This window comes from Penaeus monodon, chromosome 3, assembly GCF_015228065.2.
Source record: "Penaeus monodon isolate SGIC_2016 chromosome 3, NSTDA_Pmon_1, whole genome shotgun sequence".
Lineage (NCBI taxonomy): Eukaryota > Metazoa > Arthropoda > Malacostraca > Decapoda > Penaeidae > Penaeus > Penaeus monodon.
In genome coordinates this window covers 43,907,276-43,914,775 of record NC_051388.1, presented here as the reverse complement: position 1 = coordinate 43,914,775, position 7,500 = coordinate 43,907,276, and the positions used below count along the sequence as shown (strand labels likewise).

The following is a 7,500-nucleotide window of genomic DNA, read 5'->3' as shown; positions in this document are numbered from 1 at the left end:
TAGCACTCACCTTGGCCTTGGCTTGGGTCTTTTTGAAATGGGTCAAGGCCACCCTCACTGGAACGTCGTTTCAGCTGCCCTTTAAAGAGCTTTTCTTGCTCTGACAGCTTTGTAGGCATTCATCAACACCTGGTACAAGAGATCGATGGGACTGCTCGCTACTTTTTAGAACGGATGCTTTTACTGCAAGGTGAATTCGTGATGTGAAATGATGAACAGCATCTTGACACACTGGAATCCAGTCACAGATCCCTGCATTACTGCAGTTGATCTAAAAAGATTCTTGCATGTTCAATCGCCATCTCTGCACTCTATTGGCTGGAATACCATTCACCTCCTCCAAAGTATTGGAAAATGGTCGCTTCCATCTGTCTTCCATGACTGCCAAGTGAAATCCAACTGTGAACCAGGTGAACCAAGTGACAGGTCAACGATGGAAAATTTTCCCAATTTTTAATTTGGAAAAGTGTAGGTGTTTCTGTTAGTAAACTGCATCTACTCTTGAAACAAGGACTCCCAAAGGGCCTTCCTTAATGGTTTGCACAAAGGTCTCCCCAGAGGTTATGTCGGCCACTGAAAACTCCCAAGAATAGAAACGGACAAGGCAATGCCCAAGTAGATCTTCCAAAAAATCTATATAGAGATTGAATAGCAAAACACTCTTCCGTGCTGATACAATGGAAGAAAAACCCACAATAAAAAAACTAGATTTATTGAGAGTGAGACTACAGTATCGAAATCCACCTGGATTCCATCTTCAGGTCTGAAGATGGAATCCAGGTGGATTTCGATACTGTAGTCTCATTTTCAATAAATCTAGTTTTTGTATTGTGGGTTTTTATTACTATGTAGAGATTATATGGAGGAAGGTATATAGATGCAACAGTGTATGGTCGTGTCAAGCCTATCCTTACAGCCGTAACCTGCTGTTTCATCTGCAGGTGGATGGCTTGGAAGGGAATATCCTGATGTACCATCACCGCTACTCCTAAATGAGGTCCATTATCAAAGGTCCAATAATGGGCTTGGACTTGGAATCCTCTCAGGGAAACTGGATGATTTTCCCTGGTTATAATCCCTTGTAGGCATACACAAACAGGGTTACATGAAGCTCTTAGGTTTTCCAGTTTCTTCAGTTGACAAACTTACCTTTTCATAAGGTGTTGACAGTACCTGTGGTTAAGCCAGCCCACACCTTTAGGCTTTTCCCTTCCCCTTTTGGGAGTACCTTTTGGAGGGTTGTTTACCTGTGGAACTATTTTCTACAGGCTTCCTTTGGATAAGCTCAGGGTTTCTTTTGCCTGGACCTGAGCCTTTGGTTCAGGAGCATTCTGTCTAGCAATGGAGGTCCATGTGGGTGTGGTAGCAGCTGGAGCTGTCACTGTTGAGGCTTCTGGAGCCCTGCCTTATGAATCCAAAGACCCCGCTTTGGGAGGAGTCCTTTAGACAGGCTCAAGATCTCTTTGCCTGGGCAGCGGACGGACCTGAGCCTTTGGTTCAGGAGCATTCTGTCTAGCAACGGAGGCCCCTGTGGATGTGGTGGCAGGGTGGGGCTGTTACTGTTGAGGCTTTTGGAGCCCTGCCTTATGAATCCAAAGACCCCGCTTTGGAGGAGTCCTTTGGACAGGCTCAGGGATTCCTTTGCCTGGGCAAAAGGCAGCCCTAAGCTTCCGGTTCAGGGCCATTCTGTCTAGCAGCGGAGGTCCCTTTGGGGTATGATTTGGGAGCTGGAGCTGTCACCATTGAGGCTCTGGGGCCGTGACACTCCATGAATGGTCTTCAACTACAAGGTATTTACATATGAGATACTTTCATATCTACCAGGTAAGATTTCCCTTTAAAGGGTTGAGGAGGACCTTTCTCATTTTCCTGGCCTGGGGGCCCAGTAAGCACTCTGATTCTCATTCTTGCTCTTTGGAAGCTGGAAAGGCTCCAGAGTGATAGCATGCAATGTTCCAGAGGGATTGGCCAGGGGATTGCATAGGTCGTCAGGGAAAAAAGCTAGTTCTTTGTAAATGTGTAGAAATCATAAAAAAATTAGAATTCATTTTTTCACCCCCCATCACCATGGAGTCCAACCAGGAGAAGCTATAGTTGGGGCTCAAAATCCCCTCATCCACAGGGGGAGTGAAGAAATATACACAGTCACAACCCAGTGCTGATGGCATTGTGGGACCTATTACTACTGACTGGATGGTGCCTGCTTGACCAAAGAGACAAAGAGTTTTGTTGCTAGTTGCAGGGTGCAGTATGCAGCATCGTTCAACATCCAAGACTCCTTCTCCTATAATATGAGATGCCACAAAATAGCAAACACATATGGTGAGTTCTCCCAAGTCTAAGATGGAATGAACCTTAGGTTGGTGCACCAGCTCTTCTCTAGACCTTGTGCACCAGGGAGATATTGATACTGGTACCCTCTGGGCCCGGTCCTGGACCTAACCCCCCCCCCCCACCATGGCAAGGCAACTCTCGTTAGGGGGTGTGTAGTGAGATAGTCTCCCCTATTCACTTTGTTATGTGTCCTATGTTCACCCATCAGAAATTGCCTCATAACATATGTGTACTCCGCTGTCCCGCACCACCTTCTTCATACATCATTACACAGTGACATGCTTTTTCAGTTGCTGGAAAAAATTTTGGAGAGGGCAAAATTTTATTGAGCAATGTTTACTCTTCTCCAGAATAAATAAATTTGCCCCTTCCGACACTGTGTGGCATGATTTACATGGGAAACTTCAATGCTCGGCATCCTGACCTCGGCGACATATCACCAGCCCCAAACCGGAATGGCCCACATCTTGAATACATCAGGCACTAATGACTTTCTTGTTGGGATAGAAGTGGGGCCACTCACTCCCATGGAGGCACTTTGGATTACATTCGCACTTCAGGACTGGTGGCCTTCCATGTCATCTCCTTTATCCCTGTGCTTTTTTCTGACCATGTTGTCCTTAGCCTCCATTATACCCTTCCAGCCACACCATCTTCCTCTTATGCCCATAACTGTATCAGCATTCCATCCAAGTACAGCCACACCATTGTCTCCTATATGATGATTGTGCTTCCTACAGTCAGAATTGAATCACCTGATACATTCTACTCCTCACTTGTGAGTTTAACACATAACTTTCATACACGCTACATCAACAGACACCACATTGCACGTCGCCCCAGAACCCATACCGAGGCGTTTGATGAGAGAGTGCTACAGGCAGAGAGAAAGGCAATAGAAGATGGCCTGGACTTTCAAAGAAACCCAACTCCTGATCATCTCCGCCAGTATCAAATATCCATGAATATGCTGACTGCTCTCCAGCAGAGTATTCACACTGACTCATGGCAACAACTCACAAACAGCATCAGGCATCTTACCATTGTGGGATCTATAAGGCATTTATTCAACGAATTTGTAAAGAAGAAGGCCTCAGTTGCTTTTCACCATAGTCCAGCAGAATATACCCAATTCCTTCTTGATGCTTGCTCTGCACTTTCCAGATTGTGCAGACCTTCTTTCACATGTTCAAAATGCCCTCTCCTCTGGGGTGGGCCGCTGCTCTCTCCTACTGATGGGTACTTTGCGACACACGGATGAAGAGGACATTGTACCAATAACAGAAGATGAACTATGATGTGCACTCATCAAGGGTAAGGCTTCAGTTCCATTAACTGTATGGTTTTCTGCATGAGTGAGGGATGCACCATTGCCTTCTAGAAATCTACACCCGCCTCTCCCCCACTAGTGTTGTAGCATTCATAGATCTTAAGTGTGCTTTTAATACTGCATATAAAGAGATAATTCTTGATCGGCTAGTGGAATTCGGTGTGAAAGAATGTTTACTGAAGTGGATACGAGGCTACCTCAGTAACAGAACTGCCCGTGTCCTTTTTAACTGTGCCTGTAGTACACCCAAATGTTTTGAAATGGGCACTCCTCAAGGTAGTCTTAGTCCTCTGCTGTTTAATGTTCTTATGCACTGCTTACTCTCTGTCCTCCCGACATTCCCCGGACCTTCAGTTACCTGCTATGCAGATGACATTTGCATCCACTCTAATTCACCACAGGATATCCAGTTCCTCCTCCACGCCTTTCCCGATTCATCTGCCGCCTATGGTCTCGTCATCTCCCCGGAAAAAGAATGTTATACCGCAACCCAAGTACACTCCCAGATTTCACCATGGAAGGCAAAGCTGTCCCTCGCTGCTCGCAGTACCTCTACTTGGGTGCGCCTGTACGAATCATCCAGACCATCCCAACACGACAGAGGATCCACCCAATTATTAATTACCTCCTGAACTACAACAGCACTGCCGGAGTCTCTATCCCTTTGGCCAAAACCTATGTGTTTTACATGAGATCTGTCATTGACTACCTTTCACCAAATCTCTGCCAACTCACTAAGTGGAGACACAGGAAAAAATTCAAAACAAAGTCATGCAGTTTATCCTGGGTTGCTCTGCCTCCACCAGGGTAGTTAATATGCAGTCAGAGCTAAATTTGACCCCAATTATTGACAAGGTATACTCCAACATCACCTATCTCAGTGCCATATACTTGAACTCTCCCCATCTCGCACCTCACTACTCCAGTGTCATCAGGACAGCTGGGTGGCCGCAACCTTTCTTAACACTGTATGTGCCAGCCTCCACAGACTTGATATTGATGTCCCTGCAGTAGAAGATGATCTGGGTTTACCGCCCTGGCGAGTAGCTCATCAGAGCTCTCATTCACTCCAATCTCCAAGGCAGAAAGGCAGACCTTCTGCTCTAGCAAAAACAACTGGCACTAGAGGCCATCGCCCGAGTGTTTGTCTCTGTTTCCTCTGCCCACCACCTCTACGTCGACGGCTCACTACAGGCAGACGGGAGCGCAGCTATGTTCTCCCCCACTATGGACTCTCAATTGGCCCTTCTCGCCCTCACATCTTTCCGGTGTTACAGAAAAATAATATATACTCGGAATATCATGCTTTGAAGGTGAATCGTAAGAATGCTGAACGCGATAGCAGTGTTTTCATCCTGCGCTACGAAAATTTTGTGAACAATGCACACAAATACCGTCGCCATGGGGTCATGATATGCAGACACAATGTGATGAGTGTGAGGCTTCGGTTGGGGCACCGGCCAACGTGGCACGTGTCTCAGGCAGAGGACGTGCCCCATTATTCGTCTTGCATATTATGCGATCTTCAAAATGCCACACTCTACACCATTATTGTTTGGAGTGCCCTGTAGTGAAGGACTTCCTACCTCAGGACAAGATCTCATTTATGCTTGTAAACACTTAATGCAAGGTAAGACATTATTCTTGTGAGTCATCCACATTTTGATGGATATTAGCCATGTTTCTGTGTGCGCGTGTGTGAGTGTGTATGTGTGTGTGTGTGTGTGTGTGTGTGTGTGTGTGTGTGTGTGTGTGTGTGTGTGTGTGTGTGTGAGAGAGAGAGAGAGAGAGAGAGAGAGAGAGAGAGAGAGAGAGAGAGAGTGAGAGAGAGAGAGAGAATGCGAGGAAGAGAGAGAATGAGAGAGAGAGAGAGAGATGAGAGAGAGAGAGAGAGAGAGAGAGAGAGAGAGAGAGAGAGAAAAGAGAGAGAGGAAAGAGAGAGAGAGAGAGAGAGAAGAGAAGAGAGAGAGAGAGAGAGAGAGAGAGAGTGAGAGAGAGAGAGAGATTGAGCGCGAATGCGAATGGGAGTATGCATATTCATATAAATACGTGCATATATTGTCCACAACGTGCTCTGCGAGACACGGTTATGTACCTTTTGTACTTCTATGTCAAATTGTCTGTCCACTGGACAATAAATTTATCAGATCAAATCTCTCTCTCTGTCTCTTTCTCTCTCTCCTCCTCCTTCTCTCTCTCTTTCTCCCCCTCATTCTCTCTTTTTTCCCCCTTTCTTTCCATCTCTCTCTGTCTTTCTCGCTCTCTCTCCCCTCCTATTTTTTCTCTTTCACGCGTGCTCTTTCTACCTTCCTCTCCTCCCTCTATCTCTCTCTTCCTCCCCCCACCCCCCCCTCTCTCTCTCTTTCTCTCTCTCTCTCTCTCTCTCTCTCTCTCTCTCGCTGTCTCCTATTTATCCCCCTCTCACCTTTTCCAGACGAGGCACAACGTAGCGGTGTATCTCGAGCATTATCGCCAGCACATCGTGTAAGGAGCGTGTTATAATCTTGTCATACATATAGGTCTGCGCCAGCATCCAGGAAGTGTAGCCTGATGATGATAACAAGGATATTTGCAGAATAAAATGTGTGTAGGTATGGGCATCTCCATAGCGGTATCTGTCTGGTTTTCTACACACATATTTGTATACTTATACACACGATTATATTTGTATATCTATCTAATCTATGTATGTATGTATGTATGTATGTATGAATATATATAAACATATCTATATAAACACAGACACCCAAATGTTTTGAAATGGGCACTCCTCAAGGTAGTCTTAGTCCTCTCCTGTTTAATGTTCTTATGCACTGCTTACTCTCTGTAAGCAGTGCACTGCTTACTCCCGCAAAAAATATTTATATACATCTCACCTGACCTGCGTTTTGATAAGACCGCCACATGAAACTGTGCGCTTCTTCCGACAGCTCTTGTCTGCACTAGTTTTTGCCCATTCAGGTTTAAAAGTTCATGCCCACAAGCTAATGTCCACACAAGAAAATGTCCGTGCACCCTTGTACATACATGCTTGTATGGATGTATGCCTTATCTACATGGATATATGCCCGTACTCCAATGCATTTTGGCTGTTCTTGCCTCACCTACGATCAGCAAGTCGGGAAGAGCATCGGCGCCTTCGGACCAGCGCTGTAGCTGCCTCAGCTCCTTCGTCACCGGGAACTTGGATGGCTGGTATTCGTTGAATATGCTGAAGCTGAAATGATGCTTTGGTGAACATCATGGCGGACTCTGTACCGTGTCTGAAGAGTTATATGTAGATATGTGTATGTATCTGCACTTGCTTATATGCATGCATTGATATATACCTGTACTTATATGCAAATATAGATGTATGCTCTCTCTCCCTGCTATCATCCCCACCCTCTCTACCCCCTCCCTCCCCCCAGTCCCTCCCTTTGCCACTGCTCAAAGACCTTGATCCTTAAACGCACCTGTTGGTAATGCGCAGACCCGGAAACAGCGGGGTCGAAACCTCCGAATCCTCCCACCTCACCTTGCCTATGCTTCGTTCCAGCTCTGCGTACGTCAGGGTTTCATTCTGTTGGCGGGTTAGACCACGGCTGACATTAATGAATACATACGCACACACGCACACACATTTATACATGTATATATTTATATATGTATATATATAAATGTACATATATACACATATCTACATATATACATGTACGTATATATGTATATGCACACACATTTACATGCATATACAGTATATACATATATATGTATATATACTTACACATATATACATATATATATACACACACATAAGCAGTGTATCACTACATACGAAAGACAATATTAGCAAC

The 7,500-nt window shown here is 45.4% G+C and overlaps 1 pseudogene; it reads right to left on the bottom strand.

Moving 5' to 3' along the window:
* LOC119586508 overlaps positions 1-7,500 on the bottom strand; it is a 9,075-nt pseudogene that overhangs the window by 1,367 nt on the left and 208 nt on the right.